This window comes from Panthera uncia, chromosome F2, assembly GCF_023721935.1.
Source record: "Panthera uncia isolate 11264 chromosome F2, Puncia_PCG_1.0, whole genome shotgun sequence".
NCBI lineage: Eukaryota > Metazoa > Chordata > Mammalia > Carnivora > Felidae > Panthera > Panthera uncia.
This window is the reverse complement of record NC_064812.1, coordinates 71109337-71127450: the sequence shown is the minus strand read 5'-3', so window position 1 is coordinate 71127450 and position 18114 is coordinate 71109337. Positions and strand designations below refer to the sequence as shown.

General features: G+C 41.2%; 1 pseudogene; it reads left to right on the top strand.

Moving 5' to 3' along the window:
- Positions 1 to 7623: 7623 nt before the first annotated feature.
- LOC125924262 (mitotic spindle assembly checkpoint protein MAD2A-like) lies at positions 7624 to 17776 on the top strand (annotated as a pseudogene).
- Positions 17777 to 18114: the final 338 nt, after the last annotated feature.

Genomic DNA, 18114 nt, shown 5'->3' with positions numbered 1-18114 from the left:
GGCGTGCTTAATAAATAATAAAAATGATGCTGTCCTTTTCCACATGAACATCCTTCTGCAGAACATGGCAATCCCACTCTATCTTAAGCTCATCTGAGTAATTAAGAAAATCCTCAGGTTCTGCTATGGTATCAAAAGTGTGCCGGAACATCTAGTTCTCCTGGATACTTTTCTGGATACTCCTGTGGTTTGCTTTTCATGCACACCCTGTGAGTTTCATGCAATCCTCTACTGTTTTCTGACACCACAGCATACACAGTGAGGTCCAGCACCCAAGGTCCTTGGATCCCAGAGATGACTGTGGCTTTCCCCTCTTCTTGTGGCCAACTATCTGCCATAGAGAGTCCTCTTTGTGCTACTTGTGCCGTGAATGCTTCAAGAGTCACTTTACTAAAATAGACGGAAAAATATTCTCGGCCCAATAACATCACAGTCTGCAGCCTGAGGCACAAAATCATGTTGACATTTGCCTTCAGTATATTTTAGAGATTTCCTTGACACACTCCTATTATTTTTATAAGCTATTAAATGGAACTCATTTATCCCACGTCTTAGGTAGAAACCTTGGGGGTCTGGACTGAAGGATCATTTGAGAGAAAGCATACTTAAAAATCGCCTCCTTGACTTTCACCACCCATCGGTATATTCCTTGCCTTGAATCCCCTAGAATCCTCATAAAAATCAGTGCTTGAGTTGCTGATCCCACATCCCTCTAAATAAGCCTGGTAGTGTGTCTGATCCCATAACATGCACAGTTGGGGGTCTGCTTGTAGACACCCACTGCATAAAGCATTTATACATAAGGAAATCTGTGCAATCCAGAAATGCGATACTGAAAGCTAATTTGTATGGAATGCTTGAATGCTTCATCTGCACAAAGGGAAGACATGCAGCTTAGACGTGTTGGTCAACTTGTCCAAAGGGAACGACAAAACTAGGATTCAAACTGAGATCTGTTGACTCCGGAGGCTATGCTATTAACCTCCACACTGCTCTTGACATGCGCTAAAGAAGAATATTATGAGGAGTTCAAAAGAATGAGATATTGGTCATTCTCAGGGTAGTGGTCTATTGAGGAAGTATAACTGAACTTGGCCCTTGAAGGAGGAGTAGAGTGCTAAAATATGGAGACTTGGAGACATATGTAGGCTTAGAGAAGATTCAGATTAAAATCCTGAAAAAGAAGGGTTCTGAGGGATTATCTAGGAGATGTTAAAGGAACTAAGAACTTTAGGTTTGTGAACAGGAAGTTGAGACAATCATGTTACCATGATATTCTTTCATGAAGGGTACTTCCCCAGAAGGCAGAAAACAGCAAAGCTTGTAAGCTAACACATTAGAGATTTTAACCTTTAAAAATGATGAAACAGAGTGATAAGGTAACAGAATGTTTTGCCAGTAAAGACGGACATATCGTCTTGAAGGGCTTAAGGGGAACAGGCATTCTCTAATTCCCCATGGAGACCTGGAAAAGTTCCTCAGTGTGGGGTTATCCAAGCCCAAGAGTGCAAGTCTCCCATTCAGACAGACTGACCTTCCTCTTTAGAGGTGGAGACGTAAAACGGGAGAGTCTGTTCTAAAAGGGTCTGTTTGCAGTTCATGCATTTGACGTTCGTGCACCTGAAGCCTTCAAGTGATACAAGTGGTGTGTGTTAGTGTACGCACATAAGCTTGTCTATATGCTTTCATGCTCGTATACATGCATTTATGTATATGTGCATGCAATTGAAAACATCATAAATTACTCTTTTTACAGGACTTTACATTGATAGCACGGTTTAAAATGATAGAAACCACGTAGGTAGCATTACTCAGTCTTTCTTTGGAAAAGGCATGTCTCTCCTTGGAAATCTATGACTGAGGTAAGGAATCGTGAGCAATATAAGATACCAGTTAACCTTTATACCTAGCTCTGCATTCTAAACCAGAAAAATAAAGGCTGCTGAACACATTCATCTCACTGCCTCAATTACGTGAAGTGGATAATCAGCTTAGCACTGTAAGGAAGATACTGAATATGTGTTGATTTTTCTTTGGTATTGATTGCTGTGCTTTGACATACTGTTCTCGTTATTATGCTCTGAGGCACCACCTGGCATCATTGTCTGTCTTTCCTCACACGTCACGTGATCATCCTTTTTGCAGTTGTTTCTTAATCGTATGTAGTTTCCAGTGCACATGCCTAGAGTTTAAGACCCGGCTTATTGGTTTAAGTGACAACAGTTTATACTTTAAAGTCCTGTTTGATGAAAACTATACAGTTTTCGACAGATATCTCTGAAATTCACTGGCAGATTTTTCTAGAGTGTATTTTCTTTTCTCCTTTCTCTCAAGAAAAATGCCTTTTCTCATTTTAGAAAACACTTCCATTTCTGAATAGGTCATGGTCCAAATGTAAGTTGCAAATGCACCACGGTACACATTCTTCGCATAAATACCTTAATGTGAACAACCAAAACCTGTGTACATGTTTATTGAATAGCAACTATCGTGAGAATTATTACCGTCAGCTTCCACAAAGAAGCATATGCTTAAATAGGTCACTTGTCTCTGCCTACGCACCTGTCTACCTGGCATCAGGCAGGCCGTATGTGTCCCCCTCCTCCCAATAATCAGCAAAACTTGTTCCCTGCACTTGGGGCACCTGAGGTCCAGGCATCTGAATCAGTCCAGCACCTGAATTGTTCCAAAAGAGAACTCTCTAAAAACCTTGCAGTTGTCCTTGTAAGCAGTGCCCATCAAGTCAAAATGCTGCCAGAAATCTGTCCCAACCAACTCCCTAACCTTTAATGTGTAAGTATAGGAGCATATCAGCCTTGTGTGTTTCCATGGTTCACATTTTGCCAAAAGATGAACTGTGTTGACTCCCCATAATCTATTAGTCTGAGAAAGTCCATCAGTCCAACCCCACCAGGGCCTGAGACCTAGTATTTTTCGGGCTGTGAGCCAGTAAGAGTCGAGCTCCTGAGCATTCCCAAAGCCCCAACCCCCACCCTTACTAAGTATGTGCCTCCTTGTCTGCTATCGAATGTGCTTGGGACTGAGCTTCTGAACACCACCGTGAGCACAGACTTTCCATCCCCCACCCCAACATACCCATGTGACATCTCTCACAATTCTCCCGATCCTTTGTAACTTGCTGTGTTCTTGCTCCCTGGACAGAACCACTGCACTGCCCTGGCTTAGTCGCCACATCCCACAATTCTTCTGTGACAAACCACATAGCCAAATGGCTAATGATGAGTCCCCTGCTTGCCCACGAGAACTAGCAATTCAGCTTATAGCAGACGCTCTTATATGGAAGTTGGTCTTTAGAAATTCCTCAACCAGAAAATGTCACAATTGCTTCTTCATAGGGAAACTAGAGCCTGCCCTCCCTGGAGATGTGAACTTTACTTTGGAACTGAAAAAAATGCCCACCTTAAAAATGGAAGCTGCAAAGATGAATTACAGCTGAGGAAACAACACTGTGCCTTCTAAACCATGAGAAATGCACTAGTTGTTGACATATTTAATCTCAAATGGAGATACTTAAGAAAGGACTATCACTGGGGGCTGTATACTCAGCACAGTCATGCTTATTATCATACGCCTTCTTCCAACATGAAGTGGCCCTCTGACTTCTCTAGAAAAGTAAGTTGTCCATGCTAAGGAAGAAGCTAGGTTTTTTTTAATTTTTTTTTTAACGTTTATTTATTTTTGAGACAGAGAGAGACAGAGCATGAACAGGGGAGGGGCAGAGAGAGAGGGAGACACAGAATCTGAAACAGGCTCCAGGCTCTGAGCTGTAAGCACAGAGCCCGACGCGGGGCTCCAACTCACGGATCGTGAGATCATGACCTGAGCCGAAGTCGGACACTTACCCGACTGAGCCACCCAGGCGCCCCAAGGAAGAAGCTAGTTTCAAAGGAAGAGTTTTCACGTTATACATCTCTTCCCACAAAACATACACACACAATTGTTTCGATTGTCTTAGGAATTGGCCAGGACAATAAGATTTAGAATTTCAAGTAAGCCAATGCTCTTAGTTCATCAGTTGATGTCTAAGACCAGCAAAACCGGTGAATTGACCAATTTCTGTTTTCACATTAAAATGTTTTTTTGGCAACGTGGGGATTTGTAGACATTTATCATTTTTCTTCTCTGAGATAACACAGAAGCCGATATTTTGGGTGTTCAGGACTCTTAGCCTCTCCATAAGGAAAGGTTTCCATCCAATCTCTAACTACTGGACAAGCAATGAGGAGGGTAAATTTTCATCGAAGGCCCGATCTTGAACAGCGGGAACGTGAGACATTCCAAATTGTTGGTGTTCATTTGGTGCCTGCAGTGGACCAAGAGCTAGAAACTTGGGTTACAAGCTGCCTTGCAAAAATATACAAAGAGAATAGAAGGTAGTGAAAAGGTTGTTGCAACAGGCTTCCTCTCTTTTGCCTTCTCTCCTCAAAGCATATCTGTTATGGAAGTAGGTCTTTGGGTTTCCATGTAGCTCGGACCCAGATTCTGCCTCCCCCTTTCCCATCAAATTGCCAAGGCACCAGGGCAGAGATTCACTGAGGTCAGCGTCGGGCTTTTGCCAACGATGGACAGTGTGTGTTATCATATCAGTGCAGTGAGCTGCACGGGAGGGGGAGGGACACAGGAAGTCAGACTTTGCTATTTCTTTCTGCTGGAACCTACTGTCAGATATCAAGTCACTATCGATACTGTTAATATTGCTGAAAACAAAACCATCTTCAGGTTTTATCACTGACATCTCTTCAACCAGTCTTCCTTCTACTCTCGAATCAGTGTCAACATGCAGAGTTAAAACCTGCCCAGCCCCAATTAAAAGCCTTCTTACGCTTGGTCTGGTAGCACTGATTTGTTTCCTCTTTTTTTCTCCCTACCTCCACGTTTTCCTCTGATTCAAGAGGCAAGTTCATTTCCCGGGTAGGTCTCCTATTAGTCGTGTGAACTTGAGCAAAGCACCTCTTTTCTCCAAGTTCGTTTTCAGATGAGAAAAATGGGAGGAAATAATGCTTGTTTCACAAAGTTGTTTAGAAAATCAGATAAGATATTCCTACGTGAAAGTTCTTTGATGAAAGATACAGAGTGCGTAAACACTTTCCACAATTGGGGCTGCTCCCTCAACATGTCAGAACCTTCGCTCTTGTCCTGCATCAAGATACTCCTAATAAGTCACATCTTTAATAAAATCCATAGGACTTATATTTGTTCCCAATAAATAAAAGCTGCCTATTGGTATGCACAACGGGAGGCCAAGTAGCTACTTTTCCTACGGCCAGATATTTTTAAACTTCCTATTTATTTTTACAAAGCAAGTGTGTGTCTCAGAATCAAAATCAACATATTCAAAAGCAGTGATCGTGCCTTAGCAAGTAGAGATCCGGGTTCTATCTTAACCGGCACAAGCCTTTACTTGGATTAGTAACAGTGCAGTCGACAGATGTAAAAAATCAGAACCCACGAATTTGAAGATTATTTTTGTTGTGCTTTCTCAAATGAAAGAGTGCATTTTGGAGAGTAAAGAGTCAAATCCCTCCCCTGCCTGAGCTACCATGCAAGCCCACTGCTTCCTCTGGCTGCTACCAGCCTCTCATAATGTAAAACATTTCTTCATTTCCAGCAGATAATACTTTCAGTGAGAAGGTAATTTTTGAAGTCTATTACTTGCATTCTTAGCGAAGAGCACCATGTAGCATTTTGTTCTACTATGCCATTGAAATCGTTTGAGTAGGTACACCATGGAATCAAATACAAAATGTCAAAATGGTTTCCATTAACTATGCACATTTGCACTGCTTCCGTTAATAGCCGTGTCTTTGTTCTTTTCCTTCATCTTTACGTCTACAAGATGAAATGATTCAGTTGATGTAACTGAAAAGTACGTTGAAAAGGTAGAGAGCAAATTACAAAAGCATCAAGCCCCAATTCCACCCACATACTTTATTTTATAATGAAGTTTAATAATGATGGAAACTGTCGCTAGATTTAAACATCAGTCATTTCAGCAATTGTAGTTAATGTGAATATTTCACACCGAGTAATGTTTTATAAAAACATGGCAGGGATTGTGTATTATAGTGAACTGCAATGTCATAATGAAATCTTAACTAGATGCTATTATTGTAATGTATATTATGTTAAGAGGAAGTTACTTCAACTTGAAAAGATAATGTAAGCACCGTTTCCTTCAACATTGTAAGTTCAGATAAAACCATTTTACTTGGAAGAAGGTGGGTTTTTTTTTTCTTTTCTAGAATTAGCATGCACACAAATGAACACCCACTACTTATGAGAATAGGCATTGTGCTGACGTCTCTTGGTGGGAAATTCACAACAAAAACATAATTATTGTTGCTCTTTGACAAAAAAATAATGAACTCCAGAAAGACATTTGTGGTTCTTACACAGTGTATGTTTTTCAAGCCCCGGAAGTATGTGAGTTGCCCCTTCTGTCTACCTTGAAAAGAAAGGGCATTCCTAATGACAGAACCCTAGACCCAAACCTAAAGCAGCTCAGTTCCAAGGGGAGAGAGCCCATGGCGGAAGCGAGGAAGGCTGAGCCAGGTGGTCATGCTTGCTGAGTCATTCAGCAGGCAGCCTTTCTTTGCTTTGCTTCCTGATAGTCCGGGTTCCTGCTGATGACTGCAAAGCAGGCATGGTAATATCAAAGGAAGGCAGCACCTGAACACTCTCTCCTTTTCCACCGCCTACCCACTTTCCACCCCACTCAGGGCAGTCTCTGCCCACATCAAAAAGGTCTAGCAAATCCCCGAGAGTGCTGAGGGCCATTTCACTTCATGCTCACATGACGAAGAAGGAAGCAGGAAGTACATTTTCACCTCCGAGTACCACCCCCTTCTCTCTCCTAGCCTAGGAGAAAAGTGGTGAAAGGCAGCAGCCTGCTTGCCGTGGCACCACATTTGCCCGCAGTCCACAGCAGTTCTGGAGAGATTAGGAACTAAGAGCCGTGAGCTGGCCACAGCGTTCCTGCCCTGGGCATGCACTCAGGTCGTTCCCGGCACGTTTACCGCACAAAATGTTCCTCCTTGTTCGCTTTGGTTCCCTGAGTTCTCTGCGCTTCTGTGTGCATTTTCATATTTGAACTGGCTAAATGCCCCAGATTCCATAAAACAGCCAGAACAGTTAGTCTTTGCCGCCAGGTGGCAGTATAATACCATTCAAGTATGGAAAGAGGGTTTTAAAAAATGGGCTTAAGGGACTTTGGATAAGTACTACTCAGTAAGCTATCCCCTGAAACTAGATATCATTTCCTTTGAATATTTAATACTGATCTATTTAAGATAAAGGGATCTACAGCTATGGTAAAAGAACCCTGTTTCGTTTAGCTACTGTTGTGCAACAAACCACTCAACAAAACTGACTGGCTTAAAGGGGTAATGATTGATTATTTATCAAAATTCTGTACATTCAGCTGGCTGTTCTTCTGGGTTTCTCTTCTGCTTCACAGGATGGAGCGAAGGTCTTTCACTGAGCACTTGCAGCTGGGACCATGGCTGGGGCTGGAACTTCCAAGATGTCTTTTCATCCTCTAAGGCCCCTGCCTACTTCCACTTGACCGTCGCCATTTCAGTCTAGCACAAGTTTCCCTACAGCATGACAACTGGCTTCCAAAAGATAGCCTTCCAAGTGAACAAGGCCCATTGTGCAAATGATTATAAAGGTTCTCCTTATATCTCACTTGCTAGCGTTCTATTGGCCAAAGCAAGTCAAGTGGCCAAGCCCGTGGTCAACTTGAGAGGGATCACATGTGGACGTAAACATCAGGAGGCAGGGCCAGCAATGGGACGGTCTACCATAGATCCACAAAAGGATTTACAACTCAGAAGGAACAAAGAATCAGAAAATTCTCCAATTCTGATTTGCATTAGAAATGTCATAAACAGGAGCCCTTGAGTAGCTCAGTCAGTTGAGCATTCAGCTCTTGATTTCGGTCTAGGTCATGATCCCAGGGTCATGGGACAAAGCCTTGCATCAACGCAGAGCCTCTCTGTCTCTCTCTCTCCCTCTGCCCCTCTCCCCAGTTCACATGCTCTCTCTCTCTCAAATAAAAATTAAAATTAAAAAAAGAAATGTCATAAATAGATTCCTTCTTGTTTCAATAATCATAGATAAGACACATGGTGCTGACAAGCTTTTAAAATGTCAGAAAGATAGGCCTTCCGGTCTTTGCACTTCAGTAGAAGGGCAAAATTCCAGCCTCTGGCCTTAGAATCACAAAACTCCAAATTCAACTTTTTTAAGGACACCCATTATTGGTCAAGATAAAAGGGAACAGTAGAGCTAAGTAAACTTACAAACGACAGCCTCATCAACCAGATATAAATTCAATAGGTTTCAAAGACAGACGTACCTGATTTACAAATGGAGACTATCTGCAAGCCCAATCTTGATAGATAAATCTCCCCAGGAAAACAAATTATAAAAGCAGAGGTTGTTTTATGAACACAAATTTGGAACAAGGGGAGCTGGATATTCTCACTGGATACTTCCATTAAAGTTGATGAATTGTCCTTCTCTGTTCTACAAACATCTCTATTTTAAGAACTGACTCAGTTCTGTTAAATTACAGCAACATTGCCTCTTCATAGGACTAAAAACACACTGATATAACACTATTTTCGCTAGCAATGATTATGAACAGGATTAACAATGAGAGTCAAATTTTTTTCTCAATATTACATGTTGCAGAAAGCCAGTAATTTTTTTTGTCCAAGATAATATTCATATTTATTATGCATGACCCAGAAAGTACTGTTGACACATAATGTTGATTCAGTAATGAGCGCACTTCCATTTTTAATCTGATAATCCCCATGGCTAACAGGTTGCCACAGCCAAATGATGCTTTTGTAGTTCAGTTAACATCTGCCGATGATTGAACCTAAGGACAGTATCCATCAACAATTGCAAATTTGCTTCCCAGAATCAAGATTACAACTAAACAGCAAGGCTTTGCATCCTCTAAGGCAGTCTATTAAATTCATTTACATATGAGATTTATACCCTCTACAAATGTAACTGATACATGCCACTGTTATTCCTGACCTTTCAGTGAATTCAAAACAAAATGGGCAAAGGGGGATTTACTGAAACTCTTCAGTAAGAGTTTGTGTTTTTGTTGGTGCATTAAGATAACAAGCCCACAGTCTGGGAAGTGGAATATGTGAATTTTACATACAGCTTTTCCTTCTATGAAATCTGTAGGCCAAACTCTCAAAATTCAGCTTTCATGAAGGGAGTGCAATTTTTCTATGATGATTGTTCTTCCTCCCATGGCAAAATATTCTTCATTATATTACAGACTTGATTAAGTGATTCATTAGATGAGGATGGAGAAATCGTCAACCCATTAACTGTGTCATATGTAAAAAAGTTTGGTCTCTTTAAATATCAAATAGCTCATGTGTCAATATTAAATTTCCAGTTCCCAAAACATGGCTACACAAGTCTTCCTCAAGAAATGTATTTATTTGAGCATTTGTGGAACGGATGTTCCATGCATGAAGAGCCAGTAAGGGACTCTGCAATATGGAACCACATTGACCATTTTAAGCACCCAATTCTTGGATTTACAACCCACAATGAAACATCTCACATTTGAATAGTTTGCTATCACCTCGAATTCAACCTGTTCAGTTAGCATTGATCAATAACGTTCACGAGGTACTCTGAGAAATGCCAGGGGTTCTCAGAGCTAACCAAGAGGCCACAGAGTGGAGAGGGAATCATGTCGAACTCAAGATTGCCACCTCCCTTCGAGTAGAGAAATTCTTCTTTTATTTGTTTTATAGAATTATTTCCCCTTAAGCTCTTTTGATAAAGGGGAGCAAATATTGAGCACAGAGTAAGTGCTCTGGTAAACATTATCATAACAACAATACCTCTATTTCCTGCGTGGGCAGATTTCTCCACTGTAACACAGACCCACCGAATCAAATGCTCTGGAAAAACCATCTGCATTTTAATTTTCCCCAATGAATCGCATGCAGGTGAAGTTAGAAACACGGATCCAGAGGGACTGATGGGTATTTAGTATATACAAGAGGAACATCACTGCTACTTTCAAGAATTAGAAGTGGAAGCGGACAAGTGAGAAGATACCAGTTTTGTGTGGTCCAAAAAGCAGAACGAGGATCTTGGTAAAAGCGAGAAGCGAATTTTGGCTCAATACAAAAAACTTTCCAACGACGTCTGTGCAAAGACCGTGTAGGCTTCTTTGAGAAATAGTTGTCTGCCCCCTTGTGCCTGAGATTGATTGTTCATTTAATTGTAGACTTCTCCAGGATGTTTGTAGAGGTTACTTGAGCATCTTTTGGGATGCTTAGACTACCTTCCAACCTTAAGTGTCATGATTCTGGGCATTATGTCACACATGGAAGCAGACGTTTTCTAAATAACATTCATCCCCAGGTGCTTTTAGTTCTTCCTCACCTTCACCCAATACATTTGTTCAAAGAAGAGTCTTTTTCAAAGATTTTGGTATGTGGAGGGCTCTTTGGAAGATAGCTTCAGATATTCTCAGATCAGGATACTACACCATGTATCCTGAAAGCATAGGTACATGTCTTAGAAAAATACACAGGAAGCCCTCTCTCAGGGGACAGAACCACACTGTATGGGACAAAGCAAGAGTTTCCACTTGGTGCCCGTGTCCACCAGCAACCATTCCTTAAACAGTTCAACCACGCTCACGGGGCTCTTGAAATTAATCCTTGAAGCCTGATGGAACCATTATGTTCCTTCGCACAGCTGCTACCGTGAGTCTCATAAGACACCACCTTGCTTATAAGACCAGAACGCTAATCATATGTTAGGACTGAAAACACAAGGTAAAAAGGCATAAAATCTAGACTGTTTCCATGCCACTATAGCAAGTATTAAAAAATATATACCTACACACTTTTATAATATAGATTTGTGGAAGGATGAAAATGCTGCTCTCATTTATAGTTTCCTCTCAGAACGGACACTTATTTATAAATGAATGGTTCTGTAATCACCCAATGGCACCTTCATAAATCTCTCCAATGTATGGTACCCTGTAACACATCTGATGAGAAATGTGTTTACTCTTTCAGGATTAAAAATAGAAAAACACAATAGAACAAGTTCATTGGCAGGTTCAGGTGGCCACTTAGTTTATAATAGAATCAGGAAATGAAAGTGCCCTGTGGTGCAGTAAAAAACTCTACTAGAACCCATTTTTTAGCTAACACAAGCAAAGCACGCTGGTGAGTTTCCTAAGTTGTCAGCATTAAAAAAAAAAAAAATTAACTGTATACCTCCTTTCAATCAGCTAAATATTTATTCAAATCTTCAGCTTGTTATTTCTTCATTAACAAGGTTTCCCCTGCTGCTCAGCAGAATATGTGAGGAACTTTGCAAATGTCAGAAGCACTCAAGTTGAATCAACCAGGGGAAGTGATAAAAAAGCCTCATAATCGAGTGGAACTACAATAGTGGCACATTTCAAGCTGGGAAATAATAGATCAATACACAAGGCTCTTTCCCGTGGGGTAATACTGCTATTTGTTCTTATTTTGTGATTTGTTTTTACTCATCAAATCACAAGTACAATGCATTTCTGTGTTAACCTTCAATTTGTAAATGATCATTTGTATTCGAAGCCTCAGAACACTGCAACAGAGAAAAGAGGGTGCAATTTTCAAAGAAAGGCCGAGTCTTGTGAACAAAGGAGAACAACATAAAATAAGCAAGGCATTTTAGGGAAAGAATTAGTGCTTTAGGAGCTCCTGGCTAGCGTGTGACTCTCTCCTTCTAATAGGTAAACCAAGCCTAATGAGGCAGTGTTTGTGGTACTGGACAAATACAACTGTTTTCTCCTCATAGGAAAAAAATATTTACAGCTTTGGTTTAATTTGGCATTAGGAAAGTTTAGCATGTTCGTTTGCTTGTTTTGGAAGAAAAAATTGTTCATTATCTCAAAAGTGCAGATGTTTTACCTTGAATTTTGTGGTTTGGTAAGGATCTTAGTTTGTGAGAGCTCAGCTGTTTCTGATCTAATACAAAACCTTATCACTGATTTCTTTTACATAATTCTGTGTCAGCTTCAGCACCATTGTCCAATAATAAAACACGCTTTAGTCCATTTATCTTTTGACCAGTTTTCTTACATTATTTCAGATGTATATTACAATCTAACAGCTCCCAGTTATTAAAAAAAGAACCTAGTTCATAAACATGAACCATAGATACAAACCACAGATAAATCTTTGCAGACCGTTATTTCTTCATAAAAGATAATGAAACAATATCAAGACAGAAATTCAAAACATTTCTCCAAAATCACAAAGAAGAAAAAGTTTCCATGTACAGATAAATAAATGAACCCGTGAGATTTTCACAGTGATCATGCACACCTTTCTTAGGAAAATTCTGTCCATTTTTCTCTTTCCAAGTACAAACAGACTTTTCTCTGCCGGAAAGTGTCTTTTTAAAAATAAGGATGTGACCCGCCACGAAAAGGAACAAGTGGCTGGTCACCCGGGAACTCTTCATTGCTAACTGATGACAGTGATGATGTTGTGAGAAGCTTCCAGAAGGACCCAATGGGAACCGTTCGCATGGAAGCGCTGGAGAAATCCAAAACTCACCCTATCAGTGTTTCAGCAGGACTTTCAAATCTTCAAATGTAGGAAGAAGAAAGAAGGGTCAGCAGCCAGGACACAGGTAAAGGTTAGTTTTTAATCCCCAGTGCCCATGTTCATTCGTGGCCCCTAGAGGAGATTCTCAGACCTGGCCTCAGCATAGTGGCCTTGCCCCTCTGGGAGGGGTTAGCACTATCCCAAAGGACAAACTCTGTAGAAGACAGACAAGAAATGAGGGCAAATTTGTATTACTCCCACCATGCTGCCTTCTGAAGACCCTGTCCTCAGGGTTAGACACACCAGCCCACTGTTCCCAGGCAAAGAGGTGACAGTTGCTGACCTGTATGAAAGGTTGGGGCACTGGGGGAGGAATGGGGGAATGGCTTATTTAATGAGGAGAAAAAGAAAAGTGTAATTCAAGGAGCAGCATTTGATTACTCTGCTATTGTAGGGATCGATCTTCCATAACAAACACATGAAACATTAACAGAACAAAATGATTGCAAAGTCATCTTAAGACAAGGTCTATGCATGAACTAAATTAGGGGCTGTGGATAAAATCAGACAATACTTGGATTAACTTCATCCTTTCCTTTGCATTCAGATTCTGCTCAGGATGTTCTATAGGAAAGATCACGAGGTGCGTAGCTTGGGGCCAATATTTCCCAAGTAGAGCAAAGATGCTTCACTGGACTCCAGTGTTCAGGGAGATCTGCCTTTACTAGATGCTGTGAGTGGCTTTGTACAATAAGCTGGTTTCTTTTGTCAGATGAGTTCTCTTTCAAGCTGGCTGAGAGTTTATTTTTTACTCTGTATGAAAATTCTACAGAGAACCTAATAGCACAGAATGGAGTCCAGAAATCATTTGTAATACTCAACCACAACATGGATTTTATTTTATGCCTCCTTCTAAATAAGTCTTTTCTAAATATATTTTAGAGGGCTGACGGCACATAAAAGGGAGCTATTAAGGAGAACCACAGGGTGTCCGTGATGGGAAGGGCTGATTATCACTGACAGCCTCCAACTTTGGAATTCATGGAAAGGCAAACCACAAATATTTCAGAGAGACTAGCAAGCAGATAAATTTTATGCCACATTGCCCTTCTCCCTTCTCCTCTTCCCTCTCCCCTGCCTTCCCAATTTCTTCTCAAATGGTACATCTGGGTGAGGTGTTCTGGGAAGCCTTCTTGTGTCAACACAATCAACATAATACAGACACATCAGCATCTTTTTAAAAGGTAAGCTTGCTCAGTCCAGAGCAGCCTTCTAATTAGAAAGTGCTATATTTACTTATACCCTCCTTTGCACGGCATTAGGAGGCATTATTCTGCAGTAGGATACTCTGAGAAAAGCTCTGTGCTTTCCAAACGCTGGATTTCAGGGAGGTCCTCGGCAAAACTGTGAAGCGAATTTGAATCTTTTCCTTCATTCAGGTTTCAGTCTGTGACCTTGCACCCAGATCCCATGAATAGAACATTGTCCTCACAGGGCAGAGGCTCAATAACTGGACATTTTCTGGGTCCCTGAATTTGTACAATGAGATATCAACTCCAATCTGTGAGCACAATGCTCCAGTGGCTGCAAGAAATGGCAGCAATATTGATGTCTTTCAATGTAGATCACATCATTCACCCTGCAGAGCTCAATAAAATGATACTGTAGTTAACAAGTTTTATAACACAAAGTTACTTTAAAACATGGAACTAATCAGAGGGAAGCCTGTGTGTGCATGTCACTGCCAGGTTTAATTGTCAATAAATAAACAAAGATTTGCTTCACCTATTGTCATGTATATCCAGTAAGTCATTAATCTAAACTAATGAAGCTTAAGATATATGACAGACAGTTTTTATGGAGCGCCTCCTTAATGATATGTTTGCTTTTCATTTCAATGCCAAGAGCCCATTATCAAGAAAGCAGCACATTATGGTCCAAACGCATTGAAATCTACAGCACTACCCTTTGTTCTGAGTTCACAATAAGCCGTGCTTACACTTACATATTCATGTACTCTCAGAGATGAAAAGCGTTAGTTAGAAATGGATAAAGGAGGCGGGGGGGGGGGGGGGGCATGCGTCTCATGCTCCTGTTCTGCTGTGGGGTTTCCCCCCTCTGGATTTTTAAGCTCACCTGGAAAGAAAAAGGAAACTAAACCCAGTCCAATTCATGCACACAACCATTTTGAAAAACGTGAGTGAATCTGTATCATAAACACAATGAGTCCTAATCACTAAGGAACACAAACCAGGGAAGCCAAGCTGCAACCGAGTAGCCGCCAGATAATAAAAGCAAGGCTTCTACAATTATTTCAATGTTTGCATTAGTCCTAAAGCTTTGATGGTTTCCAAAGATGAAGCAATTATTTCTTATTCTGCTTGCAGTGTGGAGGAGAATAACGTGGACAAGTTAACACCTGTCAAACAATAATGGTCCCAATACCTGGTAACACGACAAATGCGAAAGAGTTGATCCTTTGGGCCAACGCCACCCAGAGACGGTTGTAGGCTCCAAAGGCCAAATGAAAGATTCAGTCACGTTGCAGTTGGTTTACATAAATCTGGAGAATTGTGCCTTAAAGGAGACTAGATTCCAGGAGGACACAATATATCTGTGTGTAGGAAAGGACAAAGGACTATTACTATGTATGACCAGGAATCTAGACTACCTTGTTTCTCAGTGCATTTCCAGCACCTTCCATAGTCCCTGGCTCAGGGAGGGTACTTTGTGAACATTTACTTAGTTATGTAAGTGAGAGGAAGAGAAAGGAAGAGAAAGATTTTTGAAAACTTCCCTGGAAACACCTTCTTCTCTTCCATTCCATTCTGTCATTTTCTCTAGTAAAAGCAGGAAGGCCTCCACTGTCAAGTGCTTTCTCTTCTCTGTCTTTGGGGTCTTGCAAGAAGGGCCTTTATGAAATCATACTTCGGGGTGCCTGGGTGGCTCAGTCGGTTGAGCGTCCGACTTCGGCCCAGGTCATGATCTCATGGCTCGTGAGTTTGAGCCCCACGTCGGGCTCTGGGCTGACGGCTCAGAGCCTGGAGCCTGCTTCATATTCTGGGTCTCCCTCTCTCTCTCTGCCCTCTCCCGCTCATGCTGTCTCTCTCTGCCTCTCAAAACTAAATAAAATAAACATTAAAAATTTTTTTTTAATTTAAAAAATTTTTAAAAATTAAAAAAAAGAAATTATAGTTCATCCCTTCTTGAATGTTCTACTTGTTCAAACCAAAACAGAACTCAATCCATTCCTTCTGGAGATACTCACAGAGCATCCATGAGCCCGATTAGTATGTGGACCCTCATGGAGCTCACAGACACACATTTAGACCATTAGACAATTTTGTAAGCAGCCTTTTTGGATGTGTAAACAAAGTTCTAAGTGCCACAGGGGCACAAAGGAGTTTGATTGTGAGTGGGGAGTTCAGGGAAGTTTTCTTAGGACACATGTCTTATGAACTAGGCCCTGGAGGGTGGCTCAGCACTTGACAGGCAGACAAGTGAGTGTTCCATGAAGAAGGGTAGGACAAACAAACTAACAGAGCATGATAAAGCACTGAGTGTTCAAGAATCAGCAAGTGGTCCAGTGTCCTAAACACTGCACACCATGAAATGAGACAGAAAAAGGTACTCTAGAACAGATTCTGATAAATGGCCTTAATCATAAGACAGCTACTATTCCTTTAGCATTTATTATTCTAAGCACATAGGCATTTACTTTCATAATAAACCTCATTTTTGAGTGGGGCTTCCAGAGTAAATGACTCATCCAAAGTCATGGATGTATGTACGTACTTGAACTCAATCAGGTCCATGACTATCTAAGTGCAAAGCCCAGGCTCTTCATCATCATTTTTTTTTTTTAAACAAATGCCAGGACAGAGTAGCCTGAACATTTGTAAACCCTTTTAATGTAGGGCCTTTTCACAACACTTCCATGGATTTCTACAGACCTTCTCAGGCCTATATGTAGAAAAAGAGAATTCTGAGGAAGGAGGTAAAAACTAAGGAAGAGTTCATTATTACACCCATGGTTTTTTATGAAGAAGGCTAAAATAGCAGGTGACTGCGTTGGCTAATTAGGGACAAGCTTGGTTTTAGGGAAGTGCTATTTCCTTGTTGCTTCCAGAACAGTCATGTATCTCCTAAGGTGCTCAAGGCCACATCAGGTGCTCTGTATGGAAACTAGGGTCCTGAGACTGGAAATAATAGCAAAAAGAAATAAATATTAAAAAACCACTGATACTTTTGAAACGAGTGGCGGGGAAGTGCTGTGGGAGTTCTCCCTGTCTCTGTCTGCCAGGTGGAGCCTGCTCCTTCGCTCCACTGTCTATAGGCCTGCCCTTGGCACTGCAGCTGCCCCCAGAAGTGCCGAAGTCATGGCCAAGTTCTCATTTGGCTTCAACACCATTTTACATCAGCATGCCATATAACCATCAGAAAACTTTACTAGAGTGCAGAAATATGGACTCGCCTTGCTTGTAACCACTGATCATAAATACCTAGAGGCGCCACAGTGGCTCAGGTGGTTGAGCATCTGACTTCCGCTCAGGTCATGATCTCACAACTCTTGAGTTCGAGCCCCATGTCGGGCTCTATGCTGACAGCTCAGAGCCTGGAGCCTGCTTCGGATTCTGTGTCTCCCTCTCTCTCTGTCCCCTCCTGCTCATTTTCTTTCTCTCTCAGAGTAAATAAACCTTAAAAAAAAAAAAAAAAAAAAAAAAAGACCTAAATAATGGGGTGGGACAACCAAAAGATTGGCTACATAAGTGTTCAGTTCAGAAGATGGAGACAGCCATCTCGAATATTGAAAGTGGTGAGGTCCTTGAAAGGTGGCAATTGATATTGACTGCGACAAGACAGCAAAAGATGACAGTGCACCCAGAGAAAAGTCTCCAAAACTTATCCAAGACGAAATCCGTTCCGTGATCAGACGGATCACAGCTACAGTGACATTCCTGCCACTGTTGGAAGTTTCCTGTTCCACTGATTTGTACAAGGATATGGTTGTACCTGAAAAATGGAAAGGGTTGGGACCACAGTTCATTACGAATTCTGAGGAGGTCTGTCTTCATTCATCTGCCACCACGATCCACAAAGAAAACAGCATGGTGGCCTACAAAATTCGTGTCAATGACTGAGGATAAGATAAGGACAATGATGTACTGGTAATTCTCACATGTGATTTTCCTGAAACCAACTCAACCAGAGTTGATACATTTTGTTTCATTGGTTAATTTTTAGATTGGGGGTGGGTGTGGGGCAACGTAACACTAGACTTCCGTTGAACTGTACGTAATTGTTCCATTTTTGGGTACCTGTATGACTTTATACAGGGTTGACATAAATTATTGCACACTGTTCAAAAGGGAACTAACAGATTAACCCAGCATTGTTATGTCAATTCCTTTAAGGTGGTAACTGTAGATGGAAAGCTGTTGCTATAAAGCTAAATACCTTCTTAAATCAGCCCTTTTGG